Here is a 26,381-nt window from a genome sequence, read left to right as displayed (position 1 = left end):
GCAGTGGACGGTACGTCGAGCCTTCCTGCATGGCTCCCGGCGACGACAACTCGACTCCGCCGGCTCCGACACCTGCTGCCACTTCGACGAACTACATCACTCTCCCCGCACCCCGTGATTCTGGCGTATTTTCGGGCAAAGATGGGGAAGACGTCGAGGACTGAATCAGCCTGTACCAACACGTTAGCCGCAATAACCGGTGGGACCCTACTATCATGATCGCCAACGTAGTCTTTTACCTCTGTGGCACACCTCGTGTTTGGTTTCGGACGCTAGAAGATGAGCTGACCAGTTGGGATTCGCTTAAGCAAAAGCTTCGAGACTTGTTCGGCAACCCCTACGGTCACCAACTTGCCGCGCAGAAGGCACTTTCCGGTCGTGGGCAGACGTAAACGGCGCCCTACCTCACGTACATTCAGGACGTCTTGGCTCTGTGCCGCAAAGTAGACACACACATGACTGAGTCAGACAAAATTTCCCACATCCTCCAAGGCATTACCGATGACGCCTTCAACTTGCTCGTTTTTAACAACGTGGTGAAGGTGGATGCAGTTATAAATGACTGCCGACACCTGGGACTCGCTAAAAGCCGACGTATCGACAAGCAGTTTGCCCGTCTGCCGAACACCCCAGCGACATCTTCCTGTGCCGACGCTCCTTAACCCAACAACACTGGCGATGTTACCAGAATCGTCCGGCGTGAGATCGAGGTAGCCTATCCGGCTGCCTTCGACTCCAGTTCCTCCAACGCACCTGGAGTCACGGTTTCCCTGATCCAGGCAGTTGTCCGCCAGGAGTTCCCAAAGATGGGTCTTCACACCATCTGCTCGGCCCATCGCCCTGATACCCACCCGGCTTCTTCGATTCCGCCCCGTCCCGCATCTTCTTACCCACCATGTTTCCGGAACCCCTCTTAGTGGCGCACTGCAGACGACAGGCCAATTTATTTTCACTGCCATCGAATCGGACACATTTCTCGGCACTGTCGCAGTCGCTGGAGTTCCCCGAACCGGTCTACTTATACTGCCTGCTCTCGCCCCCCAGGTGGCCCTTCTCGTCCCTATGCTGCCCGCTCCGATAATGCCGCCACAGATTCTCCTGCGCCGAACCGCCTGTATTATCGTTCCCCTTCACCCCAACGACGAAATTCTCGCTCCCCCCAGCCCCCGCGCTCCTTTTGCGACTCCGTTCGGACGCCACTCCCAGCCGGAAGACTTGACGATGCAGCTCCTCGAGGTGACGCTGCATTGCTCCTTACGCCGCCAAATCCTCTACTGACGTTGCCCACTCATCTAAACCTTCTTGACGTGCAAGTCGGCGGTGTTTCTGTATCTGCTGTCATAGACACTGGGGCGCATTTGTCGGTAATGAGCTCTGACCTTCGTAACCGGCTGTAATTGGTATGTGTGCAACCCGCGTCTCCTTCGCCGATCACTCCACTATCGTGCTATTCACAGTCATCACCCACTGTCCCCACGACATCATCCTCGGCTTAGACTTCCTCTCCGCACATTCTGCTCGCATCTGTTGTTTCGCCAGCACTGTCCGCCTTGACATCCCTGTTCTGGATCCCACTGAACCACACCCCAGTCACCTCAGTTCCGTCGATTTCGTTCGCTTGCCACCTTGGGCACTGACTTACGTTGAGTTCGTGTCATCCCCACTAGTCCCCGACTGTGACTACATCACGGCTCCTATGCAAGACGTCCTCCTTACACACGGAATTACAGTACCTTATACAGTTTTATCTACTACGGCGAATTGCGTCTGCCTGCCAGTGGTCAATTTTGGCTTGACGACACAAGTGCTGCCACGCAGAATGTCTCTGGCCCAGCTTTGTTCATTCTAGGACCACTCAGTAGCATCTATTGCAGTAGATGACAATTCAGCCAATTCTCCTCTACCATCGCAGTCGCAACTTGTACCATCGCCGACTTACAGAAAATAATTCCACCCGACATGCCGTCCGAGCACGCTCGTGAGCTCTACCGCGTTCTGTTTTGCTACCACGATATTTTTTACTTTAACGATCCTCCTTTGGCCCAAACTACAGCTGGTAAACGTCGCATTAATACCGGCGGAGCCCCTCCAGTTCATCGCCGCCCGTATCTAGTATCACCGGCTTAGCGTCAAGTTATTCACGCCGAAGTTCGCAAAATGCTTGCCAAGAACATTATTGAACCGTCATGTAGCCAATGGGCGTCACCTGTTGTACTGGTAAAAAGGAAGGATGGATCATGGCGCGTTTGCGTGGATTATCGGCACCTTAACAGGGTTACTAAAAAGCACATGTATCCCGTACCTCGGATTAATGACGCCCTTGACTGCCTCCACGGTGCACCCTATTTCTCCTCTATTGACCTTCGCTCGGGCTACTGGCAGATTGCCGTGGACCGTCTCAACCGCGAGAAGACTGCCTTTGTAACACCCGACGGTCTTTATCAATTCAAAGTGATGCCGTTCGGTTTATGTAACGCTTCTGCCACATTTGAACGCATGATGAATTCCTTTTTCACGGTTTCAAATGGTCCACGTGCTTGTGCTACTTGGACGACGTTATAGTAGTCTGCCCAACGTTCGCTGTGCACCTCGAGTGCGTCTCAGCCGTCCTGGGCGTTTTTCGGCGAGCCGGTCTGCAACTTAACGCATAGAAGTACTTATTCAGCCATCCCCAGATTATAGTCCTTGGACATTTCATTGACGTGAATGGAGTGCAACCGGACCCAGGCAAGATCCATGCTGTTACGCACTTCCCTGTTCCAAAGTGTATCAAAGATGTGCGCAGCTTCATCGGCCTTTGCTCGTACCTCCGCCATTTCGTGAAAAATTTCACGGCCATAGCACTACCACTAACCGAGCTTTTGAAAAAAAGACGCCCCTTTCCAGTGGCGCGATAACGAGGCCTCTGCACTCTCGCTTTTGATCGACTTTTCACAACTCCTCCCGTTCTGGCCCATTTCGATCCTTCTGCACCTACTGAAGTCCGTACTGATGCCAGCGGTCACGGAATTGGCGCAGTAGTGGCACAACGCCAGCGCGGTCACCACCGTGTTATCACTTACGCCAGCAGGCTCCTCTCGCCCGCGGAGCGCTACTATTCCATCACTAAGCGTGCGTGTCTGGCCCTAGTTTGGGCGGTTGCGAAGTTCCGCCCATACTTCTATGGCCGACCCTTTTCCGTTGTCACAGACCATCACGCGCTTTGCTGGTTATGCTCACTGAAGGATCCTACAGGAAGACTTGGTCGCTTGGCCTTATGCCTCGAAGAATATTCGTACTCTGTCACCTACAAATCTGGCCGACTACACAAAGACGCTGACAGCCTGTCTCGCTACACGGTAGACGAGCCTGACGGCGCCGACAGTAGTACCGCCAACGGCATTTGTTCTGTGTCTGCCTTCGCTAACATCGCCGATGAGCAGTACCGAGACCTATCGCTGCGAGTACTCATCGAGCGTCTGTGCTCTACACCTACCGACGCACTCGTTCGCCGATATATCATCCAGGGCGGCATTCTGTACCAAAGGAAATTCTTCCCTGACGGCCCTGATCTCCTTCTTGTCGTGCCAAAACATCTACGACAGCCTGTGCTCTTTGAGATGCGTGACACACCCACTGCAGGACATCTTGCGGTAACGCGCACGTACAACCGCGTCCGCCGCCGCTTCTTTTGGCCTGGTCTCGATCGCTCCATCCGACGCTATGTTGCTGCCTGTGATCCCTGCCAACGTCGGAAAACACCTCCAGCCGATCATCTCCAGCCGATCACCGTCCCTGTGGAACCGTTCTTTCGTGCTGGATTAGACCTCCTCGGTCAATTTCCCACGTCATCCTATGGGAACAAATGGGTAGCCGTCCCAACTGATAACGCCACCCGACACGCTATTACGCGGGCTCTCCCTGTCAGTTGCGCCACTGACGTCGCGGACTTTCTCTTGCGTGACATTATCTTACTTCATGGCGCCCCGCGACAGCTGCTTACTGACAGTGGTCGTAACTTCCTCTCGAAAGTTATCGCCGACAGTGTGTGTTCCTGCTCCATTCAGCGCATGCTGACTACCTCATACCATCCTCAAACCAATGGTCTGACAGAGCGGTTAAACCGTACTCTTACCGATATGCTGTCCAAATAAGTTTGGAAGGACCACCACGACTGGGACATCGCCCTTCCTTAGGTCACATTTGCGTACAATTCTTCCCGGCACGACAACGCCGGATTTTCTCCATTTTATTTATTGCACGGTCGCGAACCGACCTTGCTCCTAGACACGGCGCTATCTTCTGCTGCGATCTCAACAAGCGAGTATGCGCGCGAGACCATCGCCCTCGCCATCCATGCACGCCAGCTTGCCCGTACTCAACTGACGGGCTCGCAAACTGCTCAGCAGCGTCAGTACAACGCCGCCACCGTTACGTACAGTTTTCGCCTGGTGCGCTCATGCTCCTGTGTTCGCCCTCTCGTCACGTCGGACTTTCAGAGAAGCTCCTTTCGCGATATACAGGGACCTACCGCGTGCTCCACCAGGTGACGCCTGTGACGTACATTGCTCCTGTGCGTTCAACCTCATCCTCTACTCTTTCATCTAGTGATGTTGTGCACGTCAGTAGGCTCAAGGCCTACTACACTGCTTCCGAGTCCGGCGTTGAGTCGCTCCGGGACGGCGCATTTGCCGCCAGGGTAGCGCTACGGAACAGTATTTGCGATCACCTAGAGGCGAGCAGAGTGACGACGACGATGACGATTAGAGGCTAGCGCGGGCTGTTGCCTCTTGGCCTAGTGCGGCGTATTGCCTTGTAAATATACTTTGTTAGATACGGGACCGTTTCCTGAGCCTACTTCGAGTTCCCCAGACCACATCGAATCGCACCACAGCTAATTAAGGAGCACAGAAGCACGGATACCACATTCCTGAGGCACGGCACGTGCAAACAAGTTGGCGGACCCCACTTCCTGTGCCACCGGTGGAGCTATTCATTGCTTGACTCTTCCTGAAAGTGAAGCGAGAGCCTGGCACTGTTGCGGGTAAAGTGGGTCCCGAAGCAAGACGGCTGTAATGCGCCGTGAAAACCTGGCGGCGTCGCCCCCATCCATCTATTGTGACGGCGCATTGCAAGTCAGCAAGGCAAGACCGCAGGGAGAAGAAAGCCCTCGGACAGCACACGAGCAGCGACTCTCTTCGCCGGGTGTGGCTCCATCGCACGGGCGCCTACCATTCGCCGAAAATGACGACACCCGAGCGGGCTCGCCGATTGGCCGAAAATGGCGTCACCTGAGCGGGATCTCCCATTGGCCGAACGTGACGTGTCTTCGAGACACCGAAGGGCTCAAAAGACGCAGAACGGCAGCAGCAAGAGAGCATTCCTTGAACATTCCTTCGTTCAACTCTTTCGAGCTTCTTGCCACGGGCCGCAGCGTCCGAGTTGCTGCCAGCCCGTAATGACTCTACGACTGTTAATTGACTCTCACTGTAAATATTGTAAATAAACCTCCCAAGTTTTCATCCCGAAGTCCTCCTCAACTCTTACAACTGGTTGCTAGCGGTGGGATCGCCTCCAAATGCAACAACTATAAACATGGTATAAACATGGGCTAGAATATTGTTTATAATATCGAGCACATACTTTACAGGGCGAATCTGGATACCGCCGGCGTCTAGTGACTTGCTATTGCTTGTTAAAAATTAAATTATGGGGTTTTACGTGCCAAAACCATTTTCTGATTATGAGGCACGCCGTAGTGGAGGACTCTGGAAATTTCGACCACCTGGGGTTCTTTAACGTGCACCTAAATCTAAGTACACGGGTGTTTTCGCATTTCGCCCCCATCGAAATGCGGCCGCCGTGGCCGGGATTCGATCCCGCGACCTTGCTATTGCTTGTATCTCTGATACAAGATAAAACTTCAGAAGTAGTTAGAGCCAGGAAAAGCGATGCTCCATTCCTGTTTACTGGAAGAAACTGAGCGTAGTTAGTGAGGCTGTGTTCTACGTCCTTTAGTGGTGCTAGAGTAAAGACATCATTAAATGTATTTGGTACTGCATCTCCAGAAATTTGCTGCCTACCATGTTCTAATATCTCTGGAATAGCTGAGTAGGAGTTAGGCTCTAACAATGCATTCAATTTGCGCTAAAGTAGATCACTTTGTTGGTTAGCAGGGTCACTAAATATTCCTAAAAAATAAGCGTCTTTCGCAGCTCTAAGTTTATTTGTTAAACTGTTTCTGTATTTCCTAACCTTCTTAAGCAAGGCTTCATCCCTAGATTTTTGCAAATTTGGCTTATAAAACATGGTCTTTTTAATCATGTCAAGAAGCTGAGGGGTCAGCCATGGTTCCCGCGTTTTAGATGGCCTCGTAATTTTTTTGCGTGCAAAATGCGTATCAAATAATGGTTCAAAAATAATAATAAAAGCGGAATATGCAGAGTCGCTGTATTGTGCACGATAAACGCTATCCCACGTTTGCGGAGCAATGGCACGGCGAAAAGCCTCCAGATTTGATGGCGTAATTCACTGAACATAAACTGGTTCCTTAGTTTTCTGAGTCACACGATTGATTTTGCTCATTCGTAGAATGATGCCTAGATGGTCACTGATATCAGTGCACAGAACGTCGGCCTGTAATGAATGAATATCTATATTTGATATGAACACATCTAATAAGGAGGCGTGTCAACAGTTATGCGTGTTGCTGTAGAAATTGTATTTGAAAAACCGCCAGTTGTAATTAGAGTCTGAAAATCATTTTGCAGCGGAGAAGATGACAGCATATTTATATTGACGTCACCTCCTATAACAAGATTCATTTTTTCTTCTGTTGCATAACTGAAAAGCTTTTCAACGAAAGCAAGAAAGCGGGTGGCATCGCCTGATGGTGGTCTGTACACAACAGAGAACAAGTTTGTATGGTTTTGCAGTGTTAGTACCTCATAATCATAAGTTATACCAGTGAAATCGTCGACTGGTTCAGCAAAAATATTATCTTTGAGCAAAAGCGCTACACCGCCCCCTCGCTTATCCTGTCGACTACAGAAGAACGACTGATAACCAGATAGCTGGAACAATTGTGATGTGGGCGTTAACCACGTTTCGGTTAACATTATGACTGTAATCGGTATTCCGAAGCTGTGTATTAACATGGTAAGTTCATCAGTCTTATTTGCGAGCGATTGAACATTTTGATGAAAAAATGTCATTGCTGGTTGTTTATCTGATATAAGATCATTTACCTCGGATGGTACATAACCCATATTTTAGATAAGGAGCTACCCGAAAAAAATGGACTCAACTATTGTTCCTACGTCATTTTCTGCAAGTCGTCAAAATGGCAAATGGGGACAATAGGGCTACCGTCTAATTTCCGGGCGAAAATCTTGCCATTACGATACCAGGCATATTTCCAGCCGAGTTCTTTCTTTTTGCTGTTCACCACTCCAAACAAGCGTTTCATGGGAGAAGATAGGCCTTCATTGATGTAAATTGGAGTGCTGCGATCCAGCTGAATATCTTCTGTTGTCAGCTGTTTTTTCCTTGCTTTCTCTAGGAAACAATCGCGCTTGGCCCTTTGTGTGAACTGCACCACAATATTAGGGCAATTAGCCTTACCCCTTGTCCTAACTTGGTGGCAAACTTCAACATCAGAATCCTCGAAAGGTACATCAAGTGCACCTGCAAGCTTTCTGGTTATATCCAGGGTGTTTTCTTTTGGCTTTGTTGGTGCACCTTTGATTTCTATGTTGAAACACCTGGTATGCTGTTCATTTTGCATGAGCCTTACTTCATGATCCTTGATTTTTCGAGCAGGGCATCTCGGTCCTTTTCCAGACCCTCCACTGTGTTCCTTAGATCAGAGTTTTCATTTTTCAGCTCACTCACAGACGTTTTCATTTCCTCATAGTTCTTGTTCGCAAATTCCAAGAATCCCTTCATTTCTCCAATTTCTTTCCTTAAGTCTCTTTCCATGCATTCGCGCAGTTCTCTAAATTCATTCTTCAACTCACTTTTAAGTTCTTCGAAAAGTTTAGAGAGCTCTTGCTTGCCTGTCATTGCTACCGGAGCGTGGGACAAAACGGAGATAAGCGAACAAGAACGCGGGTGAAATAACATAAATAACAGTTTATCCGAACAGGAATGTGCAGCAATGTGGCATGTACAGGATTATGGCGGCCGCAGCTACGGCTGAATGTGAATCCCAGTATTTAGGAGCATAAAAATCGAGAACCTGTACAGGCGGAAAGAAGCGGTTCAGTATGCGTGCACGTGGTCGTAACCGCTGCTGCCAACTGATGCGAACGTGCTTCTTGAAGGGTTTTTAAACCAAGGGGCTTGGGATCCCGCGCAGGTGCATTGCGGTAGACGGTAGGTGGTGGACACGGCCACGGCCAGGACGCTTTTTCTTGGGGCGATAAGTGGCGAAGCCAGGGTAGATGAAGTCTTCATGCCGGCAGTTCCTTGCAGCTGTGATCTATACAGGAGGAAAGGAGTCGTTCAGTATGCGTGCACGTGGCTGTAACCACTGCTGCCAACTCCACTTGCAACAGCGCATATGTAGGCTGCGCGTGGTCGCCCGGCCGTATCTTGAGAGCGATCTGCGTTGGGCCAGAGTCCAGGTACATAGGCGGTTCGTACCTTTGTGCGTGCAGTGTGTTCTCCGCTCTCACTTTTAGTTGAAGCTATAAACAGCACCAGTGCCTCTTCGCTCGCTGCTGCTGCCGCGTTTCCTCACGCCATCGTTTCGACAGCGAGTTCTCGGGGTGCGTGTGTCAGATTTGTTCATGTTTGCTTGTGCGTGTTGGATACCACGCTTGTTAATTTAGTTAGTTTGCCTATGTTAACAACTTCATACGGCCGATAACACTACTATCCTTACTTCGTATAGCTCTCCACTAATTTGCTAACGCAATCGATGCTTCACCTTTCGGGCGAAGCTGCGAATTTTTAATGACCTTTAGAACAAGCTCCCCTCCCTCATTTGCTCACATGATCAATGCAGCATGCCACGCGTAATTTCTATAATGTCCTCTATGTGCAGATAAAATGGCTTAGGTGGCAAAGTGCTGGCCGAGGGGAAGGAGTGTGACGTGATTCCGTGTGTCCTATAGGCGGCTCGATGCCTGGGACGGGTTTGATGCCACTACATCATTTACCAGAAAAACTGCAAATCGAAAAGTCACCTTCCCTGCGCATCAAAAATTAATGCTGTGGCCGCTTAGCAAAAGTTTTCAATCAGCCAAATGCCTGAGAAGAATACCGCAATGACAGAGCGCTGCCAACAACCCGAAATTGACACGGCGACCACCATACACCATAATTACGAAATTGGTTCGTGTGCAATGCAGCACTGCTTTCAGGTAAGAGGCAGCAGAGATGCACACCTGCTGCAAAATGGTCGGTGACGGTTCAATGAAGCTCTCGATACGTTCCTAAATGCCGTGAAAATCAGCGCGCTTCTAACCGCAGCTTACGTATCGGAATGAGGTGAGAAGCGCTGGAACGACCAACGTGAACCGCTTTGAGAGATGGTTTTGCCATTGCGCAAGGTTTTCACTATGCAGGGAAGTTTCTCCTTATGTTTCCAGTGCGCTGTCTCATACCAAGTAATATAAGATGAGGTAAAGAATGTCATCTGAGGTAAAGTTATTAGACACGAACACATGAAGTAATAAAACTTTACGTACGTGGAGCGCCGCTGCCTCTTCTTCGCGCTCCATGATTTCAGCTAAGTAGAGGCGGCAGCATGCGGAACTTTGTCGCACTCTCTCTCTCTAGCGTGCGCTTTGACCGAAGAATGTGAACGGTGTGCTGAACATCCCACGCTCGTCAATATGCTCAGGAACATGAAATTACTTACCTATGCTCAGAAGTTCGGCCATGGCTGGTTTCTGACCTTCCTTCCAATATACTTCCTGAATTGCACCGTGCAACTCATGGAAACTCCTAGGCTCGGACATCAGTCGAAGACCAGTAGCTGTGTCAGCTAACGAACTCGGGGGATAAAGGTTCCACTTATCGTCATCGACCCACTTGACTATATATAAAACGTGCGTCATGGTGTCCAAAACGGAAATAATACTTCAAGTTCCAATAAAGAGCAGGTGACGCGAACGACCATACAACTGTAACCAAGAATGTTTGTCTGAAAACCATATACAGCGTCACTATTGTATTCAGCTATTAAAGCCTTCTAAACGCAAAATAACCGCACTGAAAAATCCGCAATAAATCATTGATAATTGTCCTATGCAAAACCTCCAAAATTTTTCAATGACAAGCTAACTTCAGTGCAAACAGTAATACTGCGGCAAACAAAATTACGACTACAAATATAACACAACACCAGGCCTACTACTTGAATATTCTGCTGAAAACAAAGTGATGCACACGTACCACGCACAACCCAGAACATTAATATGATATTTATGGCATCACCTCGGAGCTACATTAAATACAAATTTCTTTATTTCGCACGAAAGATCATACCAAATAGTTTGCAGCCCTTTTGAGGGCGACGCAATGACAAGTTACATGCAATGTGAGCCGTCAAATTTGTATTACTTTCATTTCCCTTTGGCCTTTTTTTTTATTTTACGTTTCACTTAACACACAAAAGCAGCTGCGACAATGAATAGCTGATCCTGTCATAGGTGTTGTCTGATACTGCTGTGGCTGTTGCTGAAAGCCAAGCACTTTCAAGTTAATGGTTATAGCGGCTTCGCGCAGCCATATTAAAGCGCGTACACTGTTTGATCTCTAGTACCACGGTGGTGAGATAAAAATTGCGCGCGGAACGTGCTCTGGGAGTTACCTAAAAGATGCGTAAGCATATTGTAGCGATGATATAGTGTTTCATGGTACTATGCTGGCGTATAATTGCGAAAACAACGTGAAAGGGAGAATCTGGGTTGCAACGCGGAACTGAAAAGTGAAACCTGCACGAGACGACTTAGAAGAGGCGACTAGAAGCAATGGTATTTGATGTTATAGATAGCCCGCAGCAGATGAGGACGTGGGATTCAATGACGTGGACGATGTAGCAACTGAAGAAAATATATGCAATATTCATTGATTACACTAAACCGTTATGAACCGTGATCAACCGTGTTCCGGCTGCGGCTACGTCTCCCGCGGCGGCGCAACCCGTATCTTGAAGTGATGAGCGATGCCGACAGAGTGTGCCAACTGCTCATAGGTTCACGCGCTGTGTTCTCGCCGCTTACTTAGCGTTAAAGAGAGGCTCGCGGGCCTATATTTCGAAAGTTATCTGCGAAAGTAGCAGAGTGTGGTATGTCCTGAGATCTCCGTGAGTGCTGCGTTCACGTTGCTTCGTTGGTGCTGAAGTGAGAGGCAGTACGCAGGTTAATGTACTCGCTGCTGCGAGTGTTATGTTGCAAGCAATCGCCTTATGGGACTGACGGACGGAGAAACGGCTTTTCCATTGGGTAAGAATAGAAATGATTACGAACTGAAAAATATCTTTCCAGACAGAAGGTGCGGCGCAATAATTTCGAAGACCACTCAGGTGGATGTTTAAAGACTGTGCGTGCACGGTTCTCACAGCGCGTCCGAAGCTGAAAGGCAGTGTTGTCACGTGTCCGCGCCTGCCTTATCGCCATGAGCCGCGTTTCCACTGTGTCTACTCCTTTTGAGGAACTCCACATGCCACGGTGTTTGCAAGTGAATTTCAAACCCTTCTGCTCGCCGAAACTTCCGTATTTTGTATTGTTTAACGGCATAAGTTCATCAACGAGAGACCGGTTAGTGATCTCGCCATTCATGATGCCTTCGAAGAGGCAGTACAACGAATATATTCGGTATTCTTCTGCTGGTGTAAGTCTGCCTTCGATAGATTGGTATCGAGAACATTGCTGCGGATCATCTGCATCCACATCAGGTGCTGGTCCATCTGCGTCCGTGTCCACTGTTGACTGTGGCGATGACAGTTCGTGTGAGAGCAGCAGCGAGGGCCATCCAGGGGCCCAGTGTCCTCGTCCATCAGTGATGCTGTTGAAAATGGGTATGGGACTGTTGAACCTTGGGAGCAAATTCCTGCTAGTGAAACGTCATCTGTCGAACTACCCGAATCGGAATGAAAGTTGGACTCTGACGCACCGAGCCATTCGCCGGATGTGCCCGCTTGCAAATGAGAGCTGGTAAAAGGTTCTAATTGATCACATAATTTTTCGTGTCCTTTTATTGCGAAAACAATTATATGCACAGTTCAGGCGAATTGTTGTCGTCGTCAGCCCCGTCGGCGTCGCCACGATGGTTCGTATAAATTCCAACTGCGATGGCATCGTCGCCACGCGCCGTATGCGTTGTGTGCCATTGAAGGCGTGCGAACATTAGCCGACGATGATGGCTGAATCTCGGGCCGCCAGGCTCCAGGGGAAGAGGAGAGAACAGAGCGTTCAAATATAGCGGCTGCTGCATAAAGAGCGGCCGCGCGGGCCTCAAATTGAAAGCTATCTGCGATGAGTACCGTCTCGGTGCGACGAGGGCTCCTACCTTGTGGGCGCTGTGTTCTGGTCGCTTAGTGCGCCTTAAAGGAAGGGGCAGCGCGAAGGTGATTTCGGTGGCTGTTGCGGCCGGGCTTCCTCACTCATGCATTTTGACGGCGAGTTTTCGCAGCCATCGAGCGAAATATCTTCATGTTTGCTTTTGCACGCGTGCATGGTTGTTAATTCAGTCATAAGCAAATGTTTACAAGGTTATAAGGCCGATAAAACTGTTATCCTTGCTTCGTATAGCTGTCCACTGATTTGGTATCGCAAGCGATGGTTCTCCTTTCGAGCGAAACTGGGACCGTTTATTTAAGAGAAATATACACCTTCCTTTGATGTTTCAAGGTCACTTCCCTTAAAGGTATGACACACTTTCGTTTTTTCTTCTTTAGGATCAACCTCTGTTTCCTGGTGCAAAGCAGCCCCGGGCCGAAAGCTTTCTGCTGATTATGGCCCACAGCCTGCGGCATGCATTTACGAAGGGAGCCATAGAAAACCTGGTGCATCTCATTGCTGCTCCGTCGTCAGAGGGAACCTCTTACACTGTTTCGAAATATTCAATCTTCTAACACTTCTGTGAAGCTGAGAAACTATATGCCCGACATTTATACTGTGGAAAATGCATGGAGTATTAGGATCACTCACGGAGACAACAGAGGCATTTTGTTCGGAATGTGAGACCAGGAAAGCGGCTGCGGAGTTTACAAAATTGTCTTATTTTCTGATGCTGGACTTAGAATGCCATCCCTGTGAATCGCTAGAATCCGGAGGTCTCCAAAAATAACGTCTACTTGGAGCTACAACGTCGCGGACCTAACTCAAAGCATGGAGTACAGTAAACAGCCTGTAGCACCCGGGGACGTCACACTAACGTTAATGAATGGTAGAGTGCCATTGTATGAAAGCTCTAATACCAACATGTGGCCCTTGCTTGCCATGTTAAACGTATTTTCATATAAGAAGCGCGTTAGTAACTTGCTGCTTTCTTGCCGTTGGGTTGATAAAAAAGCCTGACATGAATTGTTCCACGTTATCGTTTGTAAAGCCTACGAACGAGCTTTCACGCGATGTTGTTATAAGGAGTGACAAAGATGGCAACGAGCAAACGACAAAAGTGTTCCCAAGTCATTGTGCCGTATATAGCATGACTAGGTGCAGTGTCAGGAACATGGCCCATTTCCACGGCATACATGGGTGTGCATGGTGTGGAGATCCTAGTAAGTAGTAGAAAAGGGATATGGGTATGTCCGTTTATATCCACCACATATGACTGCAACGAAGCTGCGAACACCAGAGTATCTTCAACATCATGCTCAGAAAGCAAAACGTAACAAACTCCCAGAGGCACCCAGTGTTCTCACTTCATTAGTTTTTTTTTTCTTGCTTGGGAAAAGCTTCCTAAGCGTACCGTGCTTCCATCAGAAGCACGGTTCTCCAAAAGCAAGCCCGGGCTATCCAGAGGGCCCAAGAAAGGCAGGAGCGTCACGGCACCCTGGCCTCTACGTGGGCGCGGCCAACGGCTGCAAAGGCCTCCCGTCGGGAGGTCCTGACAGTAGCTCCTCAGGATTACGTAAAGTTCGTTGGCTGTCTGTTTGTTGGGAAAAACTTTGGGTTGTTCTGCATGCATTCGTTCTCCTCAGGTTTTAGGCGGGCAACTACGTGCATGTAGTTGCATGTAATTCCCACCATTGTCGACATTTCAAGCTCCGCCAGAAACTTCACGATGCAGACAGCTGTCTGCTTTCCCTGACTGCCACGTGGGAATTTTCAGGGCTTCTTACAACATTGAAGAAAATAAAAGACTGCAAAGCTTCTGATGGGAGGAATTGGCTACATTACTATTTGCCTGTCGTAGTAAAATACTACATTCGTGGAAAAGAGCACTGCCACTGGATGATATTTGTCTGCATTAGGCACTACCTTCTAAGACCTTTGGTTTCCATGGGCCAGTTACCATTCAAAAAGACATGCTGCATTCCTTTTAAAGTTACGGCATTGAGCACGTGACCTACAGTTCGCACCTTCTCATACGTCTTGTGGGCACCGCTAAATACTGGGGCGCATTGTAGGTGTTTTCTCTTTTCCCTTTCGAAGAAATGAACGGAATTCCAGGAAAGTTTGTTGAAGGAACACGCTACGGGAACTTCCAACTTCTGCGAAAGTTTTGTGTACTATACTCCCTTTCCAAGTTGTGGCCAGAAAATTCTCCTCACAAAGAACACTACAGTGAAAACGCTTTTAAGTCTCCTACCAGGGGTTATAGACTCAGTAAAGAGGTTTCAAAGGAGTTTTCTGTGCTACTGATTGGAAAAGGATTTCTGAAAGATGGTACATGGTACCAAACACGGGTATTGGTGCGCTTACTTGTTCTGCTTCTCGGGTTGACAAGTCCTGAAGGAAAAATTCTTATGTGCATGAAAATGGCCTCTTTGGACGCATTGTGCGAATTGTTTCTTTGAAGAGCAATTCACGCACAGGTATGGCTAACAGCACTATCGAAGTTCATGTTTAAATCTTGCATGTTAGAAGTAAAATGTTTGCTGGCTCCCTCTATGATCAATGTTTGCAGTTGGTAGAGCTTCAACTTACCAGTGACACACGTGTTGCAAATTCTAGCTTTTTCCGAATGTGCATTTCCTTAATGGATAAGGGGCCAATCATGCTGTGCTCCTTACATGAAAAACTGGTGCTTCAATCTGCATAAATCAGCTGTATTTATTATTACTTATTGTTTCGCCTCAGTTGTTCCTAAATACTTGAGGTAATGCAATACGCAATATTGACTCTGGCAGCGCGCTTATTTTTACCATGATTCTTATATAAGGAGTCGCTACCAAATAGAGCTCCATTATAAGGTACGTGATTTGAGCGGCCTGAAAAAAAGAAGAGGATGGATGATTAGGGACCGAGTAATGCCTCCAATAATATCGTACTGAACGCTGTGCACGATGCATTGATCATCTCGCCGACAAAATCAGTGCCTACGCATCGGTGGATCACCTGCCTCATGGAGTGACGTCATCGGCACCAACAGTATTAAAGGACCATCGGGACATGGGCCACTTCAGAGGGCAAGGCACTCAGCCTGTGGACAGCATGTCTAAGCCGCTGCTGCTGCTTTTGCAGGTTCGTTTTCAATATGAAGTTTCATCTTACCGTAGCCACAACCGTTTTCTGTTAGTTCTGCCGTGCCCTCGTAGATTTTGTCAGACTGTTGTCGATTGTTGGTCGATGTTGCTACTGCTTATGATGTCGGGTGATATTGAAAACAACCCTGGGCCAACAACCGCCCAGCTATTGCAGATGATACTAGATAACCAGAATGCGGCGGATAGTGGTTTGAATGACATTAAGGTTGAAATTTTCCAACTGAATGCAAAGATAAACAAAGTATCCAATGCACTAGACGGTATCCAGGAAATAAAAGCCAGAATAGATTCTCTTGAAGATACCGTGCGGTTACAAGCCAAAAAACTGGTCGAATACGAAAACAGGAGCAGACGCAACAATCTTCTCGTTTTTGGTGTCGAAGAAAGTGCCTCTCAAACAGACAGTGATTTGAAAAAAGTAGTCATGCAAGAGGTATTCCAGGACAAGTTCGGCATCGAGGTAAAGACGATAGAAAGAATATATCGCCTAGGCAGGATTAAAGACGGAAAAAGGAGACCGGTCGTCATGAGATTCTATGACTATAAGGAAAAGGAGCACGTGATGAAAAACTGCTACAAACTGAAGGGATCCTCCTACTCAGTCAGCAATGACTATGCACCAGAAAAGGTGGAAATTCGAAAGAAGTTATGAAAAGTGCTGCTTCGAAAGAGCTAATGGGGTGAAGGTTTCACTGATCCATGAAAAACTGAAAATAAAAGACAAATGGTACACTTGAGACCAAGCACGAGAACAGCGTCGGGAGATAGCGCAAAGCTGTGACAATACTGCCCGAAAATCGCACTGCTTCTCTGCAACTACTGCTTCGGAGGGCGCTTCTAATTCTAAGCAGCACGCATAGCTACGTCTTCTTTTGTTGAATGCGTGGTGTATTGCAAATAAGATCACAGAACTTGAATCTATATTACTCTCTCATAATCCACACGTAGTTATTATTACAGAGACGTGGTTGAATAGTTTATTTCCCGATGACTGTGTTGTTCCTCCAGGGTATAAAATATTCAGATGGGATAGGGGCTCAAGAGGTGGGGGCGTAGCTATAGCTTTTAGGGCAGAAAGAATAGACTGTAGCCTTTCAGAAGCAGTGTGGTGCAAAATCTCATTAAATGGCGTTGCATTCATAGTGGGAGGCATTAACAGGGCCCCTGCTACCACGCCTGAGTTCCTGGACGAATTAAACGCTTTTTTGTGCACTCATTTGAATAATAATACAAGGCTAATAATGCCTGGAGATTTTAATCTACCCCACATAAACTGGAAAACTCTCTCGCCCGGACATACGGAAGTTTCGAGTGTTGAAAAACTACTGGAAATATGATTTATCATAATATACCGCAAATTGCTGAAAATACACGAGAAACTTTATATTCTAAGTCATTGTTAGACCTTGTGTTCCTATCTTGCAAAATAGCTGCTAATATTGTGTCAGTTGAACCAGGATTATCGGACCACAAATGATATCTGTCGATATACCAATCGATATACCTAGTCGCCGGCGATTACCTGCTTTTAAACTTATAAACGACTACGCACGGGCAGACGATACAACAATAGTAGATAACTTAAGTCTATCAATTAGTGAATTTGAACTTGCGTCATCTAGTGAATCTGTAGAAGAATTGTGGCAACGTTTCAAGGAAATCGTCAAGCATAGCGTAGACAAATTTATTCCCACCCACATGAAAAAAACAAAGCAGCATAGCCCATGGATAACTCGGGAAATAGTACACTTAAAACGCAGAATACAACGATTACGCAAAAATAAGCAAAACCCCGCCCAGGTGTCCAATTTCCGTGCTCAAATAAAATTAGCCTTACGGGAATCTTAGCAAAAGTACTTTAACATAACGCTTCCTGGGTTCCTGAAATCTTAGCCACAAAAGTTTTGGATGCACTTATGGGATAAAAAAGAAGAGATACACCAGATAAAAAGCTGATCTCAAATGATCAAGGAAAAGACGCAAATAGCAGACTGCTTCAACGTATTCTTCAGTCAGTATTTACGAAGACGAGAACAGAGCAAGGAAACAATGAGCGCAGTGAATTGGGTGCCTGCGCAATGCGCGCACTAGAAATTACTCAGGCTGGCATAATTCAGCAATTGCTTACGCTTGATGCCAAGAAAGCAAGCGGGCCAGACGGGATCCCAAGTGAATTTTTACGGCGATATGCTGAATGGGTGTCATTTTACTTAACCATAATCTTTAGAAAATCCTTGGAAACCAGTTCACTACCTGAAGATTGGCGTAGCGGTGTTCTGATTCCGGTTTTTAAATCCGGCAGTCGAAATCAAGTTAGCAACTATCGTCCCATATCGCTTACTTCTGTGACTTGTAAGCTTATAGAGCATGCAGTAGCAAAGCATATCATTCTTCTCCTTAAAGCCAATAACTTTTTTTTTCATCACAACATGGATTTCGAAGCGGATTATCCACTATATCGCAACTCATTGAGGCGGTTCATGATTTTTATCTACCTTTGGATGCCTGCGAACAAATTGAGGTCATCTGCATAGACTTCGCAAAGGTCTTTGATAAGGTGCCGCATGGTAAATTGCTTTTTAAAATCCAGAACGCAGGTATTGCTCCAGACATTGTGAACTGGATTGCAGCCTATTTGAGTGGCCGTGTACAATCCGTCCGGATTGAAAACATCATGTCTGATCCACTAGAAGTATTGCCTGGGGTTCCACAAGGGTCGGTATTGGGGCAGCTATTGTTCTTGATTTACATCAATGATATTTCAAGTGTTCTGGAATCACCTGTTAAAATGAAACTTTTTGCCGACGATTGTTTGCTTTATACAACTGTGGCAGATAAAACCGCCCAAAGGAAAATTATTCGGTGCCTCCAAGGTTTACATGACTGGTGCATAAAGTGGGGAATGGTAATAAATTATTTGAAATCGACGTTTGCTCATATAACAAGAAAGAAAACTGTGTCTTCCTTTGACTATAAAATTGGTGACAACTCTTTGTTGAATGTACGTAGCTTTAGGTACTTAGGGGTGATCATTAATCATGACTTGTGCTGGCGCCCCCAAGTGGAGGAGGTCTGCTCTAGGGCTTACAGGAAACTGTTCTTTTTGAGAAAAAAGTTGCAGCATGCACAAACACATTTGAAGCTCATTGCGTACAAAACATTTCTTCGCCCGGTTTTGGAGTACGCGGCCCCAGTTTGGAGCCCTCACCAACTGTACTTGCGAGATGAACTCGAAAAAAATTCAGAGAATTCAGAGTTTTGTTTGTTCGCGTTATCGGAGAGCCGATTCTGTAACACACATGTTGAAATGTTGTGACTTGGAATTGCTAGAAACACGACGAGAAAAACAACGCATGAAATTATTTTTCTAGATAACCAGAAATCAAATAAGAATAAACAAAGAAACATACATTCGCCCCCCGTTAAAGCACAGTGCGCGTTTAAACCACAGTGCTAGTGTACAGCCTTATAAAACACGCCTTGATGGTTTTAAATATTCGTTCTTTCCTTCGTGTAATAATATATGGAATGGCCTTCCGGACTGCACTGTAACAGCAGAAAATGCTAACGAATTTTATAGTCTATTGGAATTGTATTACAGGCAACGGGATAATTAAGAATTGATCATGCTTACTGTTTTTCTGTGTATATTTGTTCATCCTGCCTGTAATTTGTGTTTGACAATGATGTATAACGTTGTAGTGTCGGTGTTGACATTTTTATTTTATTTTTTTCCTCTCCTGTAATGGCCCTCAAGTGAGGGCTACAGTATTCCTAAATAAAAGTTATAACTGCCGACGAGGATTTACCAGCCCATTTGCTGCCGGCTTGCCCTGCATCTGTGCCTTCGATTGCTGCATATCACCCTCTACAATGAATATTTCGGTGCTACAACCATCACCCCCGTTCCTCTCATAACGTAGACACCCGGTCATTTCATGGGAGCAATGGATTCAAGCGCTCAAGAAATACATATTGGCGTCGGGTCCCTCCGACCTGCCTGCCTTGCGTCGGAAGACGATTCTGCTCAACTGGTTGGGCTTGGAATAACAACGCATCTTCCAGAATCTCATGTCTGAGGACGACCCGCGCTTTTTGGATTCGAGCGCCACCTCAGGGACGTTGACGACTACTGCCCCGGATGAGTTCAACCTGGCTATTTCGACGCTTGAAGGTCACTACAACGGCACTGTCAACATCAGTGCAGTGCTTCACCGTTTCCGTCGACGTGCACAAGCCCCAGGTGAGACTGCGGTCAATTACGTCATTGCGCTACTAGGTCTCGTAAGAGCACGCCATTTCGGTGATTTGACAGATAACATAATACGTGGCGAGCTCATTGAAAAAACTGCTACTGAATACTTGCCTGAACGTCTTCTACTGGAAGAGACTCTTGCACCTTCTCGCGCCCTTACAATTGCGAGACAGCATGATCAAGCGACTAGAGAAGCGAGAGAACTTACACGACATAAAGCACAAGTGCATCACGTTAAAGACATAAACACTTCAAATACGAGAGAAAGACACTGTAGCATGTGCGCATGCTAAAAGACGCAAACAGAAAGTCGTCGAGCTTGAAAGAACAAGAATGTTATTATGGTGGCTCTTTGGAACATCTCGCAAATAGCCCTCACTGCAAAGATAAGACACATAGGTGTCGCAGATGTGAAAAGTTTGGCCATTTGGAAAATGTATGCAACTCTCTCCGAAAGTCTGAAAAAAAATTCAGCATGCCACGGAAGATTATACAAATGCATCTGACACGGGCGATCACATAAGTGTTTGTCACATCTGGAACCGTAAGAAGGGGTTTTGGGCAGTGTTGGTTATTGAAGGAATTTCGATGTCATTCCTGATTGCCACTGGATCATCGCTTTGAACCCTACACCGAAGACGATTACCGACGTCATTTTGGTACTGTATTTCCTCTGACATCAACATCCGCCGAGCTCATCGACTATTCTAAGCCAGCAATTCCTATAAAAAGATGTTTCATTGCTAGTTTCAGTTCTTGGGCGATGTACTTCTGTTTTTTTGTACGTTGTGTCTGGAGGAATGCCCATTCTTGCCTTAGATGGTATCGCGACTCTGTACATGAAGATGCAAGGGTCGCCGTGCAGGTGTCTGCTAATCACGCAAGAAACTCTTGTGCTGCCACCCGATTTACGTTCAGAGCTTAAGCACTTGTTTGAAAAGCAGGTACGAACTGTCAAAGGTTTCACTCAGAAGATCAGAGATCACGCGTCTGTTCAACCGGTGAACAGGAAACTGACACGACTACCACTCGTCATTCGTAAGCAAGTTTCGGCAGAAGTACAAAAATTGGCGGCACAGGACATCATTGAGCGCGTGGATTCTTCGCAATGAGTCTCATCAATCGTCGTAGCCAGCAAAAAAGATGGCTCGATTCGCATGTGCATAGACCTACGTGAGCCGAACAAAGCTATAGTAGTGGACAGGTTTTCCCTGCCCTTTTACCTGTAGGGCCGACCGTTCATCTTGCGGACAGACCATGCTGTTTTGGTTTGTCTGCTTTCAAATAAACGCACAGGTCACCGTCCGTTGAGGATTGCGCGCTGGTCATCCCGCTTGCTGTGCTACAACTACATCATGGAATACAGGAAGGGTATCGAAAACGTCGTGGCTGACACACTATCCCGGCTGCCCGCACAGAGTTTCATCCACGACGCACCAGAAGAAGAATTTAAATGTCTATTGTCTCCAGTAGTTACCCTGCCAGAGCTTCAAGAAGCAAGTGCCTCCGACCAGGCTATCTCTCAAGTTAAACAGTTTACCACTACTTCTTGGCCTGACAAGAAATTTTTGTCAAAACAGCTGCTTTCTTACTCTCACGTGCTATCTGGATTCTCTGTTGTTAATTACATTCTGTGCCGAGGTGACAGGATAGTGCCTAGTTTGACACGCCGTCTTATGGATCTGGCTTATGAGTAACACTCAGCAATTAATCGTACCAAAGCTCGTCTCAGAGAGCCGTATTGGTGGCAATGTATGGATAATCATATTGAATAACTTGTGCGCACATTTGTAACCTGCCAGTCATGTGACAAATAAGCACGTACATGTGCAGCTCCAATGCAACCAATCACTCTTCCTGAGAAAGCCTGGGGAAAAGTCGATGTCTATATTGTGCGGCTTTGCACGCAAGCTTCAGCCGAGTGCCGTTTTGCTATTACAATATTGACTATTACAGCAAGTGGCCAGAGGAGGCTTTCGTACGAGATGCGGCCACGTCTACTGTGAGAAAATTCCTACTTGTACTTTTTGCGAGAAAAGTATCCACGTGGTATCGGATCCGACCATGGACTACATTTTATTTAGCGATTTTTGAGAATTTCTCACAGAGCGTGGAATCAAAGTGGTTCGGCAGCCGTGTCCACAGCCCGACGTGCTAAAACCACCATTTTTTCACCGCTGCAGGCTTTCCTAGCATGGTGTGGCTACAAGAGGCGACGAAGACAGACAAGTAGACCAGCGCGCAGGCGTACTTCAGTCAACCGTGGTTTCCTATCAGGCCGCTTCCAGCGTGGCAGGACCTTCTGCATACCCATATGAGCAGCACGGGTACCCGGCGATTCATAAGAGTTGTTCGGCAGCCGTGTCAACAGCAGGACGTGCTAAAACCATCGTTTTTTCACCGTTGCAGGTGGGCCAACGGCCATTTTTTACTGTTTCTATATAGAATATTGCAGCTGCTGAACTACTCTCTGTTGCCGTATTACACCCTTGTTCGAAGTGCGCTTTTCATTGATGTATAGTTGATATTTTGCTTTGCATCATTGAAAGTGGAAAAAGTGACGCTCTCGAACAATTCACTAAGTCTATTAGAGACAAACCACATGGATCTATAAAGGAGGTTGTTAAGACTATGGTGGAAATGACCGCGAAATTTGCGGAAGTTTTGTCAGAAGTAAAAGCAGAAATGAAAATATCGACCGATCAAACAACAGCTTAAAAGCAGAACTGAAATCAGTTGCTGCTTCAATGGGCTTTATCAATAGTAACTTTGAAGAGTTCAAGCAAGAAATTGTAAACCTTCGACAAGAACTTTCTAAAGTGCAGAAACTAAGCCTGATTTGTCAAACAGAAAATAAGCGGCTGGATAAAGACTTAAAGAAACACAACGGCAACTGACTGAATTGAAACAGTACAGTTGTAGAAACAATCTTGAATCGAAAGTTATCCGCTGCACTGAAAATGAAGTTATTGACGAAACAATGCAAAAGATTGCAACATTCTTGAACGTTGATCTTGCTAATGGAGACATTGATGCCATTCATCGTGTGCGCACAAAGGGTGATGGACCAGCCAATGTCATTGTCAGGTTTAATGCGCGCCGAAAGCGCGACATGATCCTACAAGCAGCAAGAAAAAAAAGACCAACAACAGCAATGCTTGGTGCTGAAAAATCTCAACCGCTGTACGTGAATGAACATCTATGCCCCGAATATAAGGCGCTACTCGCCAAGGCCATCAAAATGAAGCGACAGCAAAAGTGAAAATTCGCCTGGGTATCGGATGGCAAAGTGCTTATGCGGAAGACAGATAATTCTAGGGTCATCAGCCTTACAAGTGAAGAAGATTTAGCCCAAATAGTGTGATTCCGTATATTTGGGTAGTCTGACAGATACAATCCTTAAATCAAGATGGCTAACACATCAAAGCAAATAGATGACCTTTGTTTGAACAAAAATGCGACCATTTTTCATTGTAACATACGCAGTTTAAGAAAAAACGTAAACCTGTTGACCTCATTTTTGTCGGTGCATAATTCCCTGTATGACGTCATTGCAACAAGTGAAACTTCGCTTTTGAATGATGAAATCGTAGATATGCCGGGGTACAGATTAATATCCCGCCCTCGTGTGTCACGTTATCGTGGGGGCGGTGTCGCCCTTTTTGTGAGAAGTAATCTCGACTTTACAATACTGCCTTCGATTGCATTCTCTTCCTCCGATATTGAAGCACTGTTTGTCAAAATAGAAACCGGTTATATCGTAGGCGTGGTCTATCGACCTCCCAACGCGAGCCTTGGCAGTTTTCTTGATAAAATGGAATCAAATTGACCTTGCTTACGAAACTGTCAAGTTACGCAGGTTGTAATCCTTGGTGACGTGAACATTGATACACTTAATCTAATACACAAGGATTATTCTTATCAACTTAAATCGTTTAATTTCCGAAATTTGATATGTCAACCGACGTGTGTAGCAAGCACTACGGCTACTCTAATAGATCACGAATTGACGAACGTCGAGTCTGGAATTCATAGTGGAGTGTACAATCTACCCCTGTCAGATCATTTGCCTATCTTCACGGCATTCAACAGCCAAAGTGTAAAGAATAAGGATGACGGGAGGCTTATAACCAGATTAGATTATAGGAAGCTCAGAAATAAAATCCATGAGGCCGACTTTGAGCAAGTGTACAATGATAATGTACACATAGAGCTTTCCAATTTTATTAACCTTAATTAGCCATTTGATAAATGAGTGTAGCAGTACATGTACTCGAATTTCTTATAATCAGCCTATCTGTCCATGGATGACGACACAAATTTTGGAAATACTTAAAACAAAAGAATACTGGTATAACAAATGGAGGCGTAATAGGAGCAATGCTTACTACTTAGGTCAGTACAGGACATTTCGCAACAAAGCAGTGTCAATGATGAGAGTCCGAAAGAGATATTTTATTCGAAACGTATCAGTCAAGCTGCCGGCGACTAAAAACAACTGTGGCGAATAGTAAACAAGGTTACTGGTAAAAAGACGAAAAAGTGTGTTTATCCCACCACTGTCGATGCAGACACTGTCGAAGAATTTAACACGTATTTTACTACTGTAGCTCCGGCACTAGCCGCTCAACTACCACAGCTAAATAGTGAAGCTCCTCCCGCTCCTAATGCAGTCGTAAATTCGTTTATTCTAGAAGAAATAGAGCTCAGTGACATCTTTTCAAACGTATTAAATACACCAAACAATAAAGCGTCAGCACCCGACGGCATTTCTGTAAGCGTGTTAAAGGAAAATATTGATATATTAGTCAAATTTGTGTGTCGAATGTTCAATCACTCTATTACTCAAGCACTTTATGCAAGTTCTCTAAAAAATGCCAAAGTAATTCGAATCCATAAAGAAGGTGATCCGTCTGACCCTTCAATTATAGGCCAATCTCTGTTTTAAATATAATCAATACTGTTCTTGAAAAATTTTTATCGAATCGGATGAAAATACTCATTGATAAATACAATGTGCTCTGCCATCAGCAACATGGCTTCAGACCTCGTTTCTCAACAGCTACTGCAGTCTTCACGTTAACGCAAAAGATAAATATGGCTTTACAACTAAATAAACTAGTAGCTGTCGTCTTTTCAGATTTAAAGAAAGCATTCGATAGAGTGAATCATTCCATCTTATTGGACAAAAAACATTGTGGGTTTCGAGGCACAGTATTTCACTTTTTATCAAGTTATATGCACGATCGATCTGAGGTCGTGAAAATCAATAACATAACTTCTTCAAAAGAAAATATTGTTACTGCAGTCCCTCAAGGCTCCGTATTAGGTCCGCTTCTATTTCTTTGTATAGAAATGGCCTGCAACAAATTATAGACTATGCAGAAATATTGATGTACGCAGGCGACACATGCATTATAGTAACTGCGGATAACATTGCAGAACTTAGTTATAAGGTAAATGTAGAGCTAAATAGAAGTTCCGACTGGTTCTTGGCTAACAAATTAACAATTAACACAAGGAAAACAAGATATATTGTTTTTCAGTCCCGCTTCAAAATTGTAGATACTACACCTTTAAACATACATATAAATAGCATCCCATTGGATCAGACAAGTTCTTACAAATACCTTGGGGTAATTTTTGATAAGCACCTGCAATGGAAAAATCTCATAAACAGTGTCTGCTCTAGATTGTAATCAGGATGCTACGGCTTAATTCTAGCCCGCGAGTACTTTGACACCTCAGTTTTACGACCTATGTATTTTGCTTTTATTGAAAGTCGTGGGGATGGGCGTATAAAACAATATTAAATTCGATTATTAGGCGCCGAAAACGCGCAATTAGAATTATGCCTCATTCTAAGAATTACGATCACACGGCCCCATTTTTCCACGAATATCGCAGATTACCATTTGACTATTTACGTCAGCAGAGCATTTCATTGTGTGTTTATAGGGTTGTTAGATTCAACCACCCATTCAGCTCATCCATATTTTATTCGTCTTCGCGATGTACAAGAAATGTAACTGCATGTCATTTCAATCTCGCACCGTGTAGCAATATATACGGAGAGCGTATGCTACAGTTCACAGGCATTAAAACCTGGAACGGACTCGCAGCGGGAGTGACTAATTCCTCGAACTTCCCTAGTGCCCTGAAACAATATTTTCTTTCTTTGTTCAAGACAGAGTAAATAATCTATTTCTTGATAGATCTGTACAAAGCAAGAAGAATTATATCTTTTAGACTATTTTCTGATTATTCCATGTAATTAGTATGACGCGATTGTGTTGTTTTGTTATGCCTTGAAATCTCTTATTGCTCTCGTTTTTCTTATTATGTACGGGTTAAATTTCATCAGTTGTATGCTTTATCAACCAGTTCACTACTTATTGATATTGCCTGCAATTTTATGAGGGATACGTAAAAGAAATTGACATCATAGTGCACATCTTTACATTGCGATATGTATTCTCC

The sequence above is a fragment of the Dermacentor andersoni genome, chromosome 7 (genome assembly GCF_023375885.2).
Source record: "Dermacentor andersoni chromosome 7, qqDerAnde1_hic_scaffold, whole genome shotgun sequence".
NCBI classification, from domain to species: Eukaryota; Metazoa; Arthropoda; class Arachnida; order Ixodida; family Ixodidae; genus Dermacentor; species Dermacentor andersoni.
This window is presented reverse-complemented; position numbering follows the sequence as displayed.